Source organism: Erpetoichthys calabaricus, chromosome 4 (assembly GCF_900747795.2).
Source record: "Erpetoichthys calabaricus chromosome 4, fErpCal1.3, whole genome shotgun sequence".
NCBI classification, from domain to species: domain Eukaryota; kingdom Metazoa; phylum Chordata; class Cladistia; order Polypteriformes; family Polypteridae; genus Erpetoichthys; species Erpetoichthys calabaricus.
In genome coordinates, this window is record NC_041397.2 from 161,017,702 (window position 1) to 161,039,100 (window position 21,399).

General features: G+C 39.0%; 1 protein-coding gene across 1 annotated transcript in view; it reads right to left on the reverse strand.

Annotated features, from left to right (window-relative positions):
- Positions 1-19,244, reverse strand: part of usp16 (ubiquitin specific peptidase 16) — a 182,743-nt gene extending 163,499 nt beyond the window's left edge. Inside the window, exon 1 of the mRNA XM_028790464.2 lies at positions 19,187-19,244. The gene's annotated coding sequence lies outside the window, so the exon portion shown is untranslated. The remainder of the gene's footprint in view (positions 1-19,186) is intronic.
- Between the last annotated feature and the right edge of the window lie 2,155 nt (positions 19,245-21,399).

Below are 21,399 nucleotides of genomic sequence, written 5' to 3' on the forward strand. Positions count from 1 at the left end.
CAGGTGACGTTGTGGGTGTGGGACTTTGCGCTGCCAAGGGCGACATGCTCAGTTCTGCCAGTCAGGTATGATGTAAACCAATTTAGAACAATTCCTGAGAGTCCAATAGTGTATTGCAGGCGGTGAAGAAGGATGTTATGGTCTATTGTGTCAAAAGCAGCTGTCAGGTCAAGGAGGATAAGTAGTGAAGGTGAACCAGTATCTGCCGTCATCAGAAGATCATTGGTGACCCTGACCAGGGCTGTTTCGGTGCTATGGCCAGGGCGAAAACCAGACTGAAACTTTTCAAACAGATTGTTCAGTTTGAGATGATCGTGAAGTTGTGCAGCAACTATTTTTTCCAGAACTTTGGAGAGAAACGGAAGATTGGAGATGGGCCTATAATTGGAGAGAACTTCAGGATCCAAGGTGGATTTTTTCAGTAGAGGTCTGATGACAGCAGTTTTTAGTGCAGAAGGAATATGGCCAGCCAGGAGGGACTGATTTATTATCCTGGTGATAAGTGGAGAGATGGCAGAAATGTTGGCCCTCAGCAAGGGTGAGGGGAAAGGGTCCAGGGAACTAGTAGACGGTTTCATTTTCCTGATGACATCCTCCACCTCTTCCCGTGTGGCAACAGAGAAAGAGCAAAGAGGATTGACGGTCTCAGACAATGAGTCAACAGTTGGGAAGGGCAAGATATCCTTGGTAGAGAGGTGTAAACGGATATTATCAACTTTTTGTTTAAAAAGCACTTTGAGCTACTTTTTGTATGAAAATGTGCTATATAAATAATAAATGTTGTTGTTGTTGTTGTTGTTGTAAAAAAGTTGATATACATGTTGCATCTGTCATCAGTGGTCTCAGAATGGGCAGGTAAAGGAGGTTTGAGAAGATGATTTATGGTTGAAAAAAGTTTTTTAGGGTTGCTGGAGCCATTTCTGATGATGGTGGAATAAAACTTGGACCGTGCAACCTTCAGAGCTTCTGCATACGCTCTCATGTGTTCTCTGTAAGCCTGTTTATGGACAGTCAGCCCAGAGGCCTTGAGCCGCCGCTCAAGGACACGCCCAGCCGCCTTCATTTTTCGCAGCTCGCAGGTATACCAAGGTGCTGAGCACGAGAATGAGATGGACCTAGATGTTAAAGGGGCGTGGAAGTCCAGGAGACTGCTCAGGGACTGGTTGTAAAAATCCACGAGGTCAGCAACAGAGAGGGAGCTGATAAAGTCAGAGGAGAGAAATGTAAGGTCCAAGGCCAAGGCATCCACATTGATATTCTTCAGATTTCTGAAGTAGATCTGTCGTTTTGGTTTGATACGGGAGGAGAAAAAGGGCAGCTCCAATTACACAACTTTGTGGTCTGAAATACCAAGATCAAATACCTGTAGATTCCTGATTGGGGCACAGTTTGAAATGACCAAGTCAAGAGTGTGACCCCTAGAATGTGTGGGAACATCAACATGTTGTTGTAGGTTGAGAGAATCTAGCAGCTCAAGGAAATCAGCAGTGAGATAACCTGTGGGATTGTCAACATGAATATTTATATCTCCTAAGATTATGATGTTGGCAGAAGTAGCACAGAGTGTTGTGAGAAGATCAGTAATTTCCGGAATAAAGGCAGAATTGGGTTTTGGAGGTCGATAGATAAGGAGAACAGTCAGGGGAAACGGGGGCTTACATTTAAATGCAAGGCACTCACAGGAAGATATTGCAGGTATCGAGATAGGGGACAACCCCAGGTCCTGACGGTGGATAACAGCTAGTCCACCACCACGCCCAGTGCTGCGAGATGCCTCCAAGTAACTGTAGCCAAGTGGACAGGCTTCATTTAAGGCAGAGTAAACCTCTGACTGGTGCCAGGTTTCTGTCAGACACATGAAGTCAAGTCCTTTTTCCCTGATGTGTTCTTCAATCAGTATGGATTTATTGCTGATAGATTGAGAATTAAATAGTTCAAATTTAACCAATGACTGTGAAGTAAATCTCTGTACAGGACGCAGAACATTAAAATCCACTCCACGCAGCTTAGAATCCGTTCCACAAAATAAATCCAGCCGGGGATGTGAAGACCTCGCGATATTTCTGTCAGTGGCTCGGGTGTATCCCATGCTAGAGTCCAGAGATCTCACGATACTTCCAGTGTTGATAGTCATTGGAGCGACTGTGCTCTGATGACGCGTCAAACGTGCGACAGATGACCAGAAAGAAGGAATGTTGGTAGCAGAACACTTTGGTTGGTTATGGAAGACGAACTTTCGGCTGGATCCTCTGTGAATGTAACAAGGACGGCGAAGAAGTCCCAGTTCTTTGATGATGGAGATGTTCATTTCAGGAGTGGTTGCAGGATTAAGTCGGCGGAGTTGTGAGTTAGAATAACTGAACGCCATTCAGACTGAAGAGGTAGGGAGGAATGCTGTCCAGACAGTGCTGAAAATCTAAAGCAGTATATCCGGGCAACAGGTGAGTAGACAACAAAAAGCTTACCTTAGCATAGCTTAATAAAATCCATAAAGTCCACAGCAAACGGTAGAACAGTATATCCAGGCAGCAAGTGAGTAGGCAACAAAACCTTGATAAAATCCGTAAAATCCACGGCAAACGATTAAAACAGTACAAGAAAGCTTTCAGAAAAAATACGAAACTTACTAATGAACACTAAAAGAAAAATAGTAAATTAATAAAGTTAGTAAAATATAAATAATAGTAAAAACATTAAACATAAAAACATTAAACAAAGAGTCAGAGGGAGAAGCGGCGAACAATCAACGCCAGCGTCCTCTCACCTCCGCAGATTAGCAAGGATGAAGTAAGGACAGCTATGAAGAGGATGAAAAATGGAAAGGCCGTTGGTCTAGATGACATACCTATTGAAGCATGGAGGTGTTTAGGAGAGATGGTAGTGGAGTTTTTAACCAGATTGTTTAACAGAATCTTGGAAAGTGAGAGGATGCCTGAGGAGTGGAGAAGAAGTGTACTGGTGCCGATATTTAAGAATAAGGGGGATGTGCAGGACTGCAGTAACTACAGGGGAATAAAATTGATGAGCCACAGCATAAAGTTATGGGAATGAGTAGTGGAAGCTAGGTTAAGAAGTGAGGTGATGATTAGTGAGCAGCAGTATGGTTTCATGCCAATAAAGAGCACCACAGATGCAATGTTTGCTCTGAGTATGTTGATGGAGAAGTTTAGAGAAGGCCAGAAGGAGTTGCATTGCATCTTTGTGGACCTGGAGAAAGCATATGACAGGGTGGCTCAAGAGGAGCTGTGGTATTGTATGAGGAAGTCGGGAGTGGCAGAGAAGTATGTAAGAGTTGTACAGGATATGTACGTGGTAAGTGTGACTATGGTGAGGTCTGCGGTAGAAGTGACAGATGTATTCAAGTTGGAGGTGGGATTACATCAGGTATCGGCTCTGAGCCCTTCCTTATTTGCAATGGTAATTGACAGGTTGACAGACGAGATTAGACAGGAGTCCCTGTGGACTATGATGTTTGCTGATAACATTGTGATCTGTAGCGATAGTAGGGGGCAGGTTGAGGAGAACTTGGAGAGGTGGAGATATGCTCTAGAGAGGAGAGGAATGAAGGTCAATAGGAACAAGATAATACATGTGTGTAAATGAGAGGGAGGTCAGTGGAATGGTGAGGATGCAGGGAGTAGAGTTGGCAAAGGTGGATGAGTTTAAATACTTGGGATCTACAGTACAGAGTAACAGGGATTGTGGAAGAGAGGTGAAAAAGAGAGTGCAGGCAGGGTGGAATGGGTGGAGAAAAGTGTCAGGAGTGATTTGTGACAGACGAATATCAGCAAGAGTGAAAGGGAAGGTCTACAGGACGGTAGAGAGACCAGCTATGTTATATTGGTTGAAGACGGTGGCACTGACCAGGAAGCAGGAGACAGAGCTGGAGGTAGCAGAGTTAAAGATGCTAAGATTTGCACTGGGTGTGACGAGGATGGATAGGATTAGAAATGAGTACATTAGAGGGTCAGTCAAGTTGGACGGTTGGGAGACAAAGTCAGAGAGGCGAAATTGCGTTGGTTTGGACATGTGCAGAGGAGAGATGCTGGGTATATTGGGAGAAGGATGCTAAAGATAGAGCTGCCAGGGAAGAGGAAAAGACGAAGGCCTAAGCGAAGGTTTATGGATGTGGTGATAGAGGACATGCAGGTGACGGGTGTAACAGAACAAGATGTAGATGACAGAATGATATGGAAGAAGGTGATCCGCTGTGGCAACCCCTAATGGGAGCAGCCGAAAGAAGAAGAATAAAGCTGTAGCGAGTGAGGTATTCTTACACACCACATCCTTTCTTTGCCTGAGCTGTTACAGCATGGAGAAATGGGGTGTTCACTTTATTAAAATGAATGCTGCAAGCAGAGCAGCAAATCTGTAAACGCTGGGGCTGGAGGCAAGTGGAGAAGGGCAGCTGCCCAGCACAGGAAAAACAGAGACAACGTGACAAGATATACAGAAAAATGAGATATGGAGTAGACAAAGAAAAAATTTAAAGAAGATGCAGTTAGCAAGAGCCCTGCCTGCAAATGCCAACGCAGGAACTACAATTCCCATCAGTCAGTGTGCTGCTCCAGATTATTTCATGAGCGCTCGTAAAGGTAAAATAACAGCATTGACAAAACCAGCATAGTTGCTTCCGATGTCATCATAGGTAGCAACTACTGCATTTTTATTTCTCAACGTAACAATTTCATTGTCTCGCTGGATTACAGCATTTATTTTAGAGTTTGTCTTTTTGCCTTATCTTGGATTGTGTTTAGACATGCTGCACTTCACAAAGATACTTTTCCCTCCCGTTTATTTTAATCTAGACCCTTTTCTGAGTAATGTGTTGCCAAAATCCTTAATAATCAATTTTCTTTTCTTGAATTCTTTCTTTCTACACTCCCTAGTCCCAAAAAACTTAAAAAAAACAATCAAACCCAAATACCTGTTTTTAGTAAGTTTTAGAATTGCAAAATCACATGCAAAATGTGACAAATTCAAAAAGAAACTGATTTTTAGCTTTTCACTGCCTATTGTGATGTTATATTTGACATAACCTATGAAGCAAGATTCATAGGTAGTCAAACAGTGGCAGCATGAAGTACTTGGCCATACATGCATTTCATTTATACTATATACTGAAACAGCACTAATTTTTTGCTTTGATGCTAATGGAGAGTCAAGATTTTTTGTAGTTTTTAGTTTTGAGTCAATCAAATTTAAATCACCTCTGTTACATAACCGGATACTGCTGTTGGTGATGTCCTTCAATACGGATTTCTGTTGCAGTCTCTTTCACACCAATGTCACAAAGGACCTACTATCCCACCAAAATTCGCTTCTCCTGACTGTAAATGTTTTCCACTGTCCATGCTGTTTGGACTACACAAAATTATTTCTTTTCACTTGTTCTTTTCTGTACAATGCTTAAATTATCAATTCATTATATGGGCCTTGTAAGTGTGCAGTCTGTAAACATCATTTCTGTTTGTAATAAGTTAAAGGAAAACAAAATTTCTTATTAGAACTTTAAGGTCTGGCTATGGGTATGGAAAAAAATAAATAAATGAAGTTTGAACAAACAACTAATGAAAAACAAAGAAAACGCATGAGTGAACAACATAAACAAATGAACATCATAAACATCTAATGATAATTATACTCAAAATTCACATTATTTCTACTTATTACCAGTTTCAATTCAAAAGAATACAGTTTCCTGTAAAACTGTAAAATTCAGTTTTGTAAAGGACCATCAACAAAAGCCAAGTCTCTAAGAAAAGCAGGAATTGATCTGTAGCAGAAATATTTCACTCATGGGCAACTGCATGTGGCATGTTCAATAGTAACAGCTCAAATTAATACTATTAGCAAGATAAAATAAAAATTACAAATATTTTATACAGAAAAGTACTTAGTTACATAGTACTTCTGATTAACCAAAAGCACTATAACTAAACACAGGTAGTCCTACCATAATACTTATTTTGTGGCAGTAACCACGGTTTTCCTTCATGTAACTCCAACACCATTTTATTTGCAAGTCCTGAAGGGAAACTGAGGCTCCAAAAAGCTTCTTTGGGTTACCATTCATGATTACCCAGCCCCTACCAAAGAAAAGCAGTACAGAAAATGAGAGGAGTCTGATGTCAGAACTGAAAATTATTGGGACATATTTCATATAAGATGTGTAGACAGATTGCTCTGGAAACCCTTAATGTTGTCTTGACATCAGGCCGAACTGAAAGGTTTTTCCATAAAGAGTGATTTATTAGACATCAGAATTTGTACTGATTAATGCACATGTGCTTGTGAATATGTAGTACTTTAGACAAATGAAGTTCTTAAAAAAATAATATGGTAGTGTTTATAAGTTTTAAATGAAAATGAGAAAGGAGCATGCTTTAACACTAGAATTACCAGAGCCTACGAAAAAACTCGTAGATCCGTCCCACCATAAATCGCTTTGCACCTCTCCATCAGCATCTTTTGTCCTGTAAATGTGTCGATAAGCACCCCGCTATCATATCCCCCACCGTCGCACAGTTTTCTCAGCTCAAGTCTGTTTACCTGCATGTCAGTTGCTTAAGAGTTGTATTGAGTGAGAAGTCAAGCAAAATGACATCTTTTATAAATACCGTATCATTATTTGGAACACATGCATTTCATGTGTGTTCCGTATCTACAACAATCTATGTAAACACATCATTAAAACAGAAATGTTTTTCATGTTTTAGTAATAATTGACAAAATGTAGATACAAAGTGTTTAATGTGTGAAGCCTAAAGTCCAAATATCAAATAAACGCTTTCACAAAAGGTACAAATATAACAGAACAAGTGAACTTCTATTCAAGAATATAACTGCAGAAAAAGAACCCGCGTTAGGGTGCGACATTGACACGTGTTTGCTAAGACTGCTTCCGTGGCACAACGGTATCAACTGTTGACTGGTACTCAAAACTTCATGGGTTCAACCCTGGATGAGTCCATTTTGAGAAGTTAGCTGCTCTTATTCTTACTATTTTAGAATAAAAACATATTTTATTTCCGTCTGTAACAGTGGATGTAAATTTATGATACTTGTGAAGGTTAGCTTTGTTTTTTTTTTTTATTCAGTTTTATTCTCTCAGTCGCATTCACCATCCCACACCCCCCCTCCCCATCTGACACTGCTGTTTTCACATAAAGACGCGCTATAACAGAGGTGAAGTCAGACCATGATGACGGTTCTACATCGGAGCAAGAATGCACGTCGCACTTTTGCCATCGCTGTACTTTGTATATGTACACGGGAAGCTCTGCAGTCTACTTGTAACTTTATGCTGTAGGAAGTAAATAAATAAAGGTAAATAAGTAAATAACATTCGATCTGGCTCTTATATACAAAGTACAGCGACAGCAGCTTCCACCTTTAGCTATAGACTTTCCACTCTAGTGTTTAGTCAAAACGGAGGTAAAAAGCTTAGGGGTAACTGTTGACTGTAATCTAAATTTTAAATCGCATATTAATCAGATCACTAGGACAGCATTTTTTCACTTAAGAAACATAGCAAAAGTTAGACCTCTTATATCATTGAAAGATGCTGAGAAATTAGTTCTTGCGTTTGTCTTCAGTCGACTAGATTACTGTAACGCACTCCTCTCAGGACTACCCAAAAAAGAAATAAATCGTTTGCAACTAGTGCAGACTGCAGTAGTTCCTTACCAGGAAAAGAAAATCCGAGCACATCTCTCCAGTTTTGACGTCACTACACTGGTTACCTGTGTCATTCAGGATTGACTTTAAAATTTTGCTTATGGTTTATAAAGCCTTAAATAATCTCGCCCCATCCTATATATCGGAATGTCTGACGTCTTATATTCCAAATCGCAACCTCAGATCCTCAACTGAATGTCTCCTTAGAATTCCTAGAGCAAAACTTAAAAGAAGTGGTGAGGTGGCCTTCTGCTGTTATGCACCTAAAATCTGGAATAGCCTGCCAGTAGGAATTCGCCAGGCTAATACAGTGGAGCACTTTAAAAAACTGCTGAAAACATATTATTTTAACATGGCCTTCTCATAACTTCACTGTAATTTAATCCTGATACTCTGTATATCCAATTCATTATAATAACCATTCAAGTTGGCTCTAAAATCTGTACTAACCCCTATTCTCTCTTCTGTTTCCTTTTCCGGTGTCCTTTTGGTGGTGGCTACTCTAAGTACCATGATGTTCCAAAAATGATGGATGGATTAAAAGCCAGAAGTCTGTATGACCATCAGCGTCAAGTGACTTCCGTGAGAACCCTAACTACAAAGAGGACTATTTCATTTATGTTAGGTAGAATGCCCAGAGGGGACTGGGCGGTCTCGTGGCCTGGAACCCCTACAGATTTTATTTTTTTCTCCAGCTTTCTGGAGTTTTTTTTTGTTTTTTCTGTCCACCCTGGCCATCGGACCTTACTCCTTTTTCTATGTTAACTAATGTTGCCTTATTTTAATTTCTTTTTTTGTCTTTTATTTTTCTTTTCTTCATTATGTAAAGCACTTTGAGCTACTTTTTGTATGAAAATGTGCTATATAAATAAATGTTGTTGTTGTTGTAGATCTGGATGGTGCATGTGCCCAAAACATTAACATTTATATGTTACTTACATCTTGCCTGAAGAAGAGGCCTGAGTTGCCTCGAAAGCTTACATATTGTAATCTTTTTAGTTAGTCAATAAAAAGTGTCATTTTGCTTGACTTTTCACTATGTTACTTACATAAAAGCCAGATCGAATGTTATTTACCTTAATTTATTTACTTACTTCCTACAGCGTAAAGTCACAAGGAGACTGCAGAGCTTCCTATGTTTGATCGACACGGGCATGCTCAAAAAATACCTGTAATGCCACAAAAAGTGCCTGCTGGCACTTTAGTACGCAAGCAATGGTACGAGAATGCAGTTAAACTTTTTTTTGGGGCACATACACCGTCCAGATCTAAACACTAGAGTGGAGAGTCTATAGCTGCAGGTGGAAGCTGCCGTCGCTGTACTTTGTATATAAGAGCCAGATCGAATGTTATTTACTTTACCTTTATTTATTTACTTACTTCCTACAGCGTAAAGTCACAAGTAGACTGCAGAGCTTCCCGTGTACATATACAAAGTACAGCGATGGCAAAAGTGTGACGTGCATTCTTGCTCCGATGTAGAACCGTCGTCATGGTCTGAATTCACCTCTGTTACAGCGCGTCTTAATTTTAAAAACAGCAGCGTCAGATTGGGGTTTGGGGGCAATGGTGGAATTGTGAATGCGATTGAGAGAATAAAACTGAATAAAAAAAAAAAAAAAAACCAAAAGCTAACCTTTACAAGTATCATACATTTACACCGGCTGTTACAGACTGAAATCAAATGTATGTTTTTATTCTAAAATAGTAAGAACTAGCAAAATACCCGTGCTTCGCAGCGGCGAAGTACTGCTTTAAAATTTTTATTAAGAAGAAAAGTAAACCTTTTTAAACTGAGGGAAAACATACCAATAATTATTTGTTAAGGATCCCTTTGTATACCACGTTGTCAGTTCGGCCCTCCGGTTGTAATATAACCAAGCTGTGCGCTGAGCTTACTCTTGAGCATGCAACGTATAGTTGGCCATGTGAAAAGCAATCTTGCCTCAAATCAATGCCAACCTTTTGTAGGGTCTGTCCCTGAGACTTATTGTCATTGTGAAGCAGAGCCTTACTGGAAATTGGAGGCGTTTGAATTGAAATGGGTTTCATCGATAACTTTGCATCCAGCTTTTGAGAGTTTAAACATTCATAAACATCAAAGTGTCCACTACTCAAATCGTCACCTGTGAATCTAAGATGTTTAAGAGGCATTGGCGGTTGTCCAAAGGTGTAAAATATTTGGCCATTTCGGTACACTTGAAAGCGACAACCAAACAATTCAGCAGCAGCCATCAACTCACATGCAGAACCATAGGTGAAGGGCTTAAGCATTTCACTCTTATAGTGCTCCTGTGTAGTATAATTATCTCCTGTACCATCATCAGTCCACACCTTGAACCTGTCCCAGTCATTCAATACATAAGACACAATGTTCCTCCGGATATCAAGAGTGAGCCTGATATGGCCGTGCGATATGTAACACAGAGAATGGAAAAGGCAGTCGCCATCTCCAGGCATGGAAATCACTCGGTAAGTGACAGTTCTTTGATCGATGGTGATCACCTCGATAGACATGTTAATGGGGGTACGGTTAGAACGATAAAGGAAATGGGTACCTGAACAATGTAAACTAAGTCTAAAATACCTACACAATAACTATAATCATAATAAACGAACAATAAAACAGCGGAGAAGCCGTGGATTAAATAAAAAGGATGCAGTTATCAGCAGGGAGACGTGAATAACGTGGCAAAGCAAGGAAGGGAATGAAGAGACCGGTGCGACGGATGGCCTTATATAGGCAAGCAGCCAACTACGTGGGAGGCGTGGGGATGGGGGACCCAACACTGCCTCACACGGCAACCGAGCTGCAGGCTATGGACGTATATATGTACGTAAGTAAGATTCAGTTAGCAATGGGAACCCGCGTACCAAATTTCTTGAAGATGGGGCCATAAATAAGAAAGTTTAACATGGTGGACACTGTCGACCGTTATGACCATTATGTGTAGAATTACGAAATGAAACCTGCTTAACTTTTGTAAGTAAGCTGTAAGGAATGAGCCGGCCAAATTTCAGCCTTCTACCTACACGGGAAGCCGGAAAATTAGTGATAAGTGAGTCGGTGAGGGCTTTGCCTTTTATTTGTATAGAAGATAAGAGCAGCTCACTTCTCAAAACGGACTTGTCCGGGATCGAACCTGTGAAGTTTTGATTACCAGTCAACATCAGTTGATACCGTTGCGCCACCGAAGCAGTCGTAGCAAACACGTGTCAATGTCGCACCCTAACGCGGGTTCTTTTTCTGCAGTTATATTCTTGAACAGCAGCGCACTTGTTCTGTTATATTTGTACCTTTTGTGAAAGTGTTTATTTGATATTTGGAATTCAGGCTTAACACATTATACACTTCATGTCTACATTTTGTCAATTATTACTAAAACATGAAAAACATTTCTGTTTTAACGATGCGTTTACTGTACATAGATTGTTGTAGACATGGAACACACATGAAATGCATGTGTTCCAAATAACGATATAGTATTTATAAAAGGTGTCATTTTGCTTGACTTCTCACTCTATACAACTCCAAAAGCAACTGACATGCAGGTAAACAGACTTGAGCTAAGAAAACTGTGTGGTGGTGGGGGATGTGATAGCAGGCTGCTTGCTGCGTATCGACACATTTACAGGACAAAAGATGCTGATGGAGAGGTGCAAAGCGATTTAAGGTGGGACGGATCTACGAGTTTTTTCGTAGGCTCTGGTAATTCTAGTGTTAAACAGACAACATACATTTTCCAAAATTATTTTAGTCTTAGATGCAGTCTCAAAATTTCATGTTCTCTCAGAGTACACAAAGATTTTCACTGGTTGCTTGACTTTACTTCTAAATTCAAATATTGTGAAAGTTAAGTTAAACACAACAATACCCTAAAATGACTTAGAATCCTCTGCTAGGCTGGCAATCTACTCAAGACTGTTATATGCCTTACATCTCCTGTTGCCACAACTGAGAGAATCTCACAACATCCCAGAAATCTGATTTAACATTTTTCAAAACGTATGAAAATGAGTATTTGAGTGCAAAAACAAAATGCCACACTCATTCTGATTTAACATTTGATCAAATAATAAGTTCAATTATTTGAGATCAGTAGTTTAGCATACTGAATTCTTACCATGGCTGCTTGAAAGGCTCCTTTATATTGTATTATTGTCCCCCTCAGCTGCAGCCAATATAGCTAGCTTTTAACTGATCACTCCTCCTGGTGTTCAATTAAACATTATACAGGGCAACAGACAGTGACATCACCAGATCTATCATAACTGCACCAACACTATTAAACATATGTTGGGCACTATAATGTAAAAATGAATGACCAGTTTGCACCCACATCGTAAACATCTGTCTGACACTATAATGTACAAAAGAATGCCCAGTTGCAAAGGTCAGATAACCTTTACCTCAGATTTCCCCCAAAAAAGAACTATGGGCTCCACAAGGTCATTTTATATGTAATTCCAATAAATTTGACCTTAGGCTTCCTCTTCCTCACTGACATCTAACCTTACCTTCACAAACCTTGACCTGAAAGACTGAAAAAATATATTTTTACTGAATAGATACACACATATATACATACAGTGCATCCGGAAAGTATTCAAAGCGCATCACTTTTTCCACATTTTGTTATGTTACAGCCTTATTCCAAAATGGATTAAATTCATTTTTTTCCTCAGAATTCTACACACAACACCCCATAATGACAACATGAAAAAAGTTTACTTGAGGTTTTTGTAAATTTATTAAAAATAAAAAAACTGAGAAATCACATGTACATAAGTATTCACAGCCTTTGCACAATACTTTGTCGATGCACCTTTGCCAGCAATTACAGCCTTAAGTCTTTTTGAATATGATGCCACAAGCTTGGCACACCTATCCTTGGCTAGTTTCGCCCATTCCTCTTTGCAGCACCTCTCAAGCTCCATCAGGTTGGATGGGAAGTGTCGGTGCACAGCCATTTTAAGATCTCTTCAGAGATGTTCAAATCGGATTCAAGTCAGGGCTCTGGCTGGGCCACTAAAAGACATTCACAGAGTTGTCCTGAAGCCGCTCCTTTGATATCTTGGCTGTGTGTTACTAGGGTCGTTGTCCTGCTGAAAGATGAACCGTCACCCCAGTCTGAGGTCAAGAGCGCTCTGGAGCAGGTTTTCATCCAGGATGTCTCTGTACATTGCTGCAGTCATCTTTCCCTTTATCCTGACTAGTCTCCCAGTCCCTGCCGCTTAAAAACATCCCCACAGCATGATGCTGCCACCACCATGCTTCACTGTAGTGATGGTATTGGCCTGGTGATGAGCGGTGCCTGGTTTCCTCCAAACATGATGCCTGACATTCACACCAAAGAGTTTTCTTTCTTTGGCAAACTCCAGGCAGGCTGCCATGTGCCTTTTACTAAGGAGTGGCTTCCGTCTGGCCACTCTACCATACAGGCCTGATTGGTGGATTGCTACAGAGATGGTTGTCCTTCTGGAAGGTTCTCCTCTCTCCACAGAGGACCTCTGGAGCTCTGACAGAGTGACCATTGGATTCTTAGTCACCTCCCTGACTAAGGCCCTTCTCCCCCGATCACTCAGTTAAGATGGCCGGCCAGCTCTAGGAAGAGTGGTTTCGAACTTCTTCCACTTACGGATGATAGAGGCCACTGTGCTCATTGGGACCTTCAAAGCAGCAGATATTTTTCTGTAACCTTCCCTAGATTTGTGCCTCGAGACAATCCTGTCTCGGAGGTCTACAGACAATTCCTTTGACTTCATGCTTGTTTTGTGCTCTGACATGAACTGTCAACTGTGTGACCTTATATAGACAGGTGTGTGCCTTTACAAATCATGTCCAATCAACTGCATTTACCACAGGTGGACTCCAATTAAGCTGCAGAAACATCTCAAGGATGATCAGGGGAAACAGGATGCACCTGAGCTCAATTTTGAGCTTCATGGTAAAGACTGTGAATACTTATGTACATGTGCTTTCTCAATTTTTTTATTTTTAATAAATTTGCAAAAATCTCAAGAGAAAAGCCAAGCAAAATGACACCTTTTATTGGCTAACTAAAAAGATTACAATATGCAAGCTTCAAGGGGCCTGAGTTGCCTTGAAAGCTTGCATATTGTAATCTTTTTAGTCGAAAGCTTGCATATTGTAATCTTTTTAGTTAGCCAATAAAAGGTGTCATTTTGCTTGGCTTTTCTCTACATTCATAATGGCTAACACGGTACAACACCCTAGTACTACAAAAATCTCAAGTAAACTTTTTTGACGTTGTCATTATGGGGTGTTGTGTGTAGAATTCTGAGGAAAAAAATGAATTTAATCCATTTTGGAATAAGGCTGTAACATAACAAAATGTGGAAAAAGTGATGCGCTGTGAATACTTTCCAGAAGCACTGTACATATTTCCATAACAATTTAGGGTATTGGTAGAAAATATAGTCATGAAAATGGTCATGATTTTAAATATCTGAATATAAAATACTGAGATTTTTGTAAACATTGGACCTTGCTAAAATCTGAGCATTTTATTAGAAACCTTGGTCAGGCATTATATTGATCAAAATATTTTATTTAATTAATTTTACTTACCTTTTACATTTTCACAGGACTTGGAAAAATAACTTCTTTTTCATTTTGTATCTCTGCTATATATTACTGAAATTACCCAACTTACAGTTATCCCTCGCTACTTCGCGGTTCACTTTTCGCGGATTCACGACTTCGCGGGTTTTTAAATACAAGTGATTGCCCGCCTATCGCGGAAGTTATGTTCCAGACCCATCAGCAACAGGAGAAAATCCGCAATATAGAAAGACCATATAAATAAACATTTTTATAGTTTAAGCCTTAAAATACCCATCCCACATGCTTTAAACACATGTAAACTTATAAAACACACTTTGTTAACACATATGATATGTGGATGTCGGGCTAAGGATATGAATAACATCTCACTATTATAAAACATTTTAACTTCACGCAAGACAAGACAGTGAGACAGGAAAATTGGTGATGTACAGGCTTTTAAATTATTGACACGCAGAGCGACAAGCAGCACAAAGCCAGCACAAAGTCCACTTCTCCTTAGCGTTCATTCAGCTCCCCACCCCCTTGACAATGCGAAGTGGCAGGAGCGTACTGCGCCTCCAGGGAGGGGGGTTTGAGCGAACGTGCGTTCAGCCCTCACACACCCCCACTCCTCCTCCTCCTTCTGAACGCGCAGAGCGACAAGCAGGCATTTTGGCAGAAGCAGCACAAAGTCCATTTCTGCTCTGCTCAGAGTTCAGCTGCCCCCCTTCATAAAGCGAGTGCAGACACATTGACGTCTGATCGCTGCGTGCAGTGTGCAGTGTTGGTCTGCGGTGTTTAAGAATGCAGAAAGTGTTTAAGAGCATAGGAAGTGTTTATAAGAGCGTGGGAAAGGTTAACAAGAGAGTGAGAAAGGTTTATAAGAGTGTGGGAAGGGTTTATTAAGCCTTAAAATATGTATAAATAATAAAATAAATATAGGTCGCTACTTCGCGGATTTTCACCTATCGCGGGGGGCTCTGGAACGTAGCCCCCGCGATAGGTGAGGGATTACTGTAATTATATTTGGAACTCTTGCTTTTTCAATACACACATATACTTAAGTTATATTTTAAATGACAACACACACTCTTGAGTGTTGCTAACAAACATGACTATTTTTATAAGGATTAAAAAAATATTTTAAGCAAGTACAAATCAATCTAGGCACAATTTTCAATAAAACAGAAATTTACTCTTAATTTATAAGAATATGCGAGTAAAGACAGCCAATGTTTACTTTCACAAAACAGGTAATACACATACAAAAATAAAAAGTATAACTTCTTTTTCACTTTTCAAAGTATTTTAATTCTTCTTTTTCATATAATCAAAACATTGATTGCATACATCTGGTACAATGAACTGCCTTAAACATACAGCATTCTTCAGTCAATCCACCTATTATCAAAATTAGAGTGATTGTAAATACTGGAAAGTTACTTAACAAAGGCTAAGAAGACAGTAACACTATAGAATGCAGAGCATAATTACTATATATTAAATAGGCAGGCACTGCGGCCTAGTCACATAATTACTGGACTTTGAAAAAGCAAGTTTAACGGGCCATTCTTTATCACAAATTCACTATGCAACTCTGAGTACATTACTTAACCTGTCTTGGAACTAACAATAAATATAATTAGTTCAGCATCTGCATGGATACTATCTACCGTTATATCTGGCTCTACTTGCAGGATGCAAATACTTCTTATACTGATGTTTTCATGTACTTCTCAAGATCAGTGATTTTTCTGACATATTTACACCATGCCTTTTGTGTGGCAAAATATGTTTAGCTTTTCCCAGAACAATTTGAAGAATTATTAGGAGCTGATCCTGCTACCTACTTTTATAATACCTATGATTCACAAGCTTCAGCTGACCAAGCTGAATAATAAGTAGAGTAGTTTAAATTTGAATCCCATGTTTTTAACTGAATGTTATCTATCAGACAAAATACTTCAATATTTTATGACCTAAAGCTTCTGATAATTAAAACCCCAATATGGAGATGTTAGAAGACTGTGCTAATTTTTTTCAGAGCTTGTGTCCACTATTAATAATTAAAAATACAAGAAAATGTTCAAAGACTTACAACATTATGAGAAATATGTACAAAAATGACTATCACTCAGTAACGCTTCCTCTTCTTGTACAGTACCTTTTACAATAAGAAATATTCTTTTTCATCCTCACATTCATCCCTTCTATCTGGTGATTCTACATTGAGGAAACATAACTCTTCTTTTTTAGTTCAAGGACAGACCAGACCAAGTGCCTCCTTAAATCACACCCAAAACACTCAAAACCTCAAATCCAATACCCAGAACAGAAATGGTGGCACTTCTTCCAGATCACTGTTATAGACTAAAACACTGATAGTGTCCAAATATAACGTACATATTCTTTTGGAATACTTCACATTTTTTGTAAGATTCACTTCGGAGTATTTTTTAAGCTAATATTGTTTTAGCATCATTTTCTTATAAATTTTCTTTTATCACACTTAGTCTTGTTTATCATGCTATTAACACTTTCTGTAGCTGAGATATCAGGAATTTAAAAGTATTGCAAAACCTAACAATAATATCACTCTGAATGAACAGAATAATGAAATTATTTATCTATCACTACTAAACACAACAACAATTGTAATGTAGGACAAACTCTGCATTGACCCATTTTGCCAAGCTTTCAGTGGTACATTGACAGGGATACAGGGAGCCAACACCACCCACGCCTCCCTCAGCATTCCAAGAGGTGTTAGTCAAAGATAAACAGTTCTGCAGAGATACAATCAGATGTAATAGCACCTAAAATAACAATTTAAACATTTAGCCAAAAGCTGAACCCTTTCCACTGACTGACAAAATTACTCATCTGTAAGTGGGTGCTGGATCTGTAAGTAGAAGGGACCTCGATCCATTAAGCAGTGGCTACATGTTCCCTTCAAGGTAGGTGCATGAAACAATTCTGTATCTTTGGAGAAGGAAGCTAGAAGATCATATTGAGGAAAGTACCCTTCTTATACCCTTGGAGCTGGATACCCTGAAGTAGTTCTAAAGGGCAATCGTCTAAGGTTAAGCTCTGAGTCAATTTGAGCAAATTTCTTTACCCTCCTCTGCTTTTTTGTTGCATTCTCTTTTTCCAGAATTTTCCATTGTTTTGTATTGTTTAAAGACTCCAAATAAGGGATAGGTACAAATGAGTACGTGTATAGTCTACAGCGGACTGACACTGCATTGTTAGCTGCTACCTTGTGTTCACTACAGCTGGGACTGATCAATCAACATTGTGACAAGCAGGAACACATTTCAGTGTAACAAGGTAGAAGATTTGGTTAAACAAGTTACAGATATAAGGGATGTTAATAAAGCAAGCTTGGGCATTGCTAAATCAATAAAACGTATTTGAGTAATTGTTGTATTTACATATCACTGTACACATATTAAAGTTTTCCAAATAAATGCCATATACTCTATATGTATGTATCTAAGTAAAACATTTCTTTATTTTCATCATTTAGACACTCAATAAGACAATTTCTCCTCAGCGATTAATAAAGTATATCAACATAAGAATATATGTAAATAGTGATGTAATGTACACTAAGACAATATCGGAGGACAAATATACAGCTTACAAAGTAGAAACCACTTGGAGCCCATTGTAATCAGGAAAGGCCAGACCCACTTGCATACCGTTTCATTTTCAAATTTAGACACAAGTACGTACAACACCTTCAGCAATGAGCTAATGCTTTCAAATAAAAAAATATAAGTGTGATTCTCAAAAGCAGACCAAAGCACAGCTAATTGAACATCCAAAGGTTTTCAATGGTAACAAGTTATTCTGTTCCTTCATCCAATTTCACTTTATAGTGTTACACTAAAACTAAAGCTGCCTTTTCAGGAATCCACATAAACCAAACTTTTCAGTTTGAATTTAACCATACCAAGTAGTGGCTAACCTACAGTAGATTTATTATTATTATTTCTGATACACTTTATTAATACCCAAGAGGAAACTGTCTTTTCGCACCACCTTTGGAGCAATTTTCAGGTTAAGGGTCATGCTCAAGGGCACAACGGTGTAAAATCCCTTCTGCTAGTAACAGAATTTGAACCGGCAACCTTCCAGATGCAGCATATTTCAAAACCATGCTTGTAGAAAAGGAGGACAAAAATATTACAGGCTGATTAGAAGTCTAAATAAAGCAATACGTAGATGGTCCTCAGAAAAAATGTCAAATGCACTATATATACGCTATATTGTATATTTACTTCAAGTTTAAATCCTCGTTGGCTGTTGAGTCTATCACTGTGTAATCTTACATAAACCAATCCATTTGCTGGCCCTGCTAAGGATGTAAAAAGAAACATGGTGTATATAGGTACATTTTTAGCTTCACTTTTGCTGCTTAGTTTTTGGTTCATAACTACAATGCCTGTTCCAAGTGTGTCAGCCAGAACTTCTGGTTACGTTAAGCCGTGAAAAACAGAATATGACAATGAACTATGCACATTAGTAATTTGGCAAGAGTGGGCATTTACTTGTTTATATCGCAACTGTCCAGATACCAGCGCACAGCCACCACTATGGGTGTCTAACTACGAAGGAACCTTAATTAAAAATCAGCTTTTTTAGTACACCGACGTTCTAAAATTTCTCATTCAGTACCTGAAAGGTACTTTATATGAACCGACTAAAGGGAGGTTGTAACGTTACACCCATGATCCCCTCTCTCCTCGCGTTACTTATAAAGGGAATAACACATTTTGTCAATACTGTCTTATCTACAGAGTATTCTTTTCAGGCTCATTTTTATAGTAAAACAGCTCGTTAACACCTCTGGTAAAATCAGAGTTACACAATGATTAAACTATCTTCTTGACACGTGCACTAACGTCCACAAATCCCAAGAAGCTTAACTACTCACCCGGCTCCGGCTTCCGTGAAATTACGTCTACATCCGTTCACTTCGTGTCAAAAGCTAACAACATTTTATATGGCGCCCTCTACCGTCAGGAGGGATAATTATTTAGTAATCTATGAACGGACGTTTTAAAATTCATGTCGTTTAATAAGTACAAAAAAGCCACACCGCGTTTAAAAATGTCATTTTTGAATTGTGGAGATTTTGGAATTTTTAAAAAGCGTTTGGAAATCTGAGAATGTGAAATATATAACTGCGATCCGGTACTGAATCAACAAGTGTTGAAAAAGTGAAGTACGTGTTACTATATAAAACACTTTATAAAATTCTAGATCCCGTCATGTCATTCCGAGAACACAATCTGGCTAACATGGCCCCAGGCAGCAGGTTCGATTCTGTGCCTTCCACACTTTTGTACAGAATTTGCACATCCGTGTGTTCGCGTCAGTTATCTCCCGCTACTCTGGTGTACCAGAGTGTTCTCTTCAAAGACATGAACGGTAGGTTGATTGGAGACCGCAAACAATACCAGTATGGGGATCCCATCCAGAGGTGTCTGGTCCTCACCATAAACTATATCCATCATCGGTGGGATTTAGGTACCAAATTGCTTGAAGCTCTGCACAAACGTTTTAGGTGGGCAATGGTTCCAAAGTGTAGAAGTGGCACTATCCGCGCAGGATTTGTTCCAACCCATGCAATACAAAATAAAATGATTTAAAATACTATATGATTCATTAGTCATTCTTCCAAATTTAGCTTGGAAATATTTTATTTAGCAGTTGCTGTTGATACAGGCAATGTGGAATAAATCTTCAGCTACTGAAACATTAAATTAGCACCTTTTGTATTACTATCAAAGCAAGCAGACATGGAGATTCATTGACACAGATACCCACCGTTTAACAATGTTTGACTGAGATGCAATGCACTTGAGTTGACAGGCAGAAAATGCTGTGCACTGTTAGAAACAGTTTTATAAATCTTTAATATGTTTTCAAAGTGATCACTTTAACAAGCCAACTAGACAAGCAGCAGTTGCAACAAAGCAAATATGTTTGATTTGTGAGCAGACATCACTGGTATCTTCCATATCAAAATTTTATGTAAACACAAATGTTATTATATATTTTTTGTGGAATTAAAAATATTAATAATAATAATAATAATGCATTTTATTTATAGGGGCACTTTACATTAGCAGTAAATCTCAAAATGCAACATAAAAAGTTTAAACAAAGGCAAAGCAAGATAAAAGCAGAGATATAGCGTGGAGAAGCAGCGAAGAGCCAGCTCCTGCGTCCTCTCCCCAGCCGGAAGCTATATATATATATATATATATATATATATATATATATATATATATATATATATTATTATTATTATTATTATTAAATCTTGATGACACCTTCACATCAAACCACAGGACTTCCATAGACACAATATTTTCTTTGTATGATTACATGATGATTCCAGAAAAGAGGAGGCAGAAACATTTGGGCAGTACCATAACCCTTTAAATAAGCCTAGTCTTTAAAAAACACTGGGCTTATTTAAAGGGCTATGGTACTGCCCAAAAATTAATAACAATGATTATCATTGACCATACTTTATTTTTGAGTGATGCAGTAGTAGTTGTGCTGCCTCACAGTAAGGAGACCAGGGTTCACATCCCAGGTCCTCTCTAGGTGGAGCTTGCATGTTCTCCGTGTCTGTGTGGAGTTCCTCCCATGGTCCAAAGACATGCAGGTTAGGTGGATTGGCATTGCTAAATTGACCCTTGTGTGTGTGAGAGTTTACCCTGCAATGGACTGGTGCACTGTCCAGTGACTATTCTTGCCTTGCTCGCTATGCTTGTTGGGTAAGGCTCCAGCTTCCCCATGACCCTGCTCAGGATGAAGTGGGTTTAGAAAATGGATAGACAGATGCTTTATTTTCATAAAGGTGTTGAAGTTTTAATAAAGTACATTACTTATCTCTGCTTTTTCGTGTTTCTTACAATGAAAAGGAGAAGCACTTGTGCATGAAAGCAATCATTTAGGTTCAAACAGGAGGAAGGGGCAGCTGTTCCAATCAAGGAAAAGGGAAAGGGTTTGAACCAATGTATCCATGAATTTGTCCTCTTCCCTGGTGTGGAGAATGTATAGATGAGACATTCTGTGAAGTCCCTATGACATTAGCTGGTACTGGGACTAAGGTAGTGTTATTT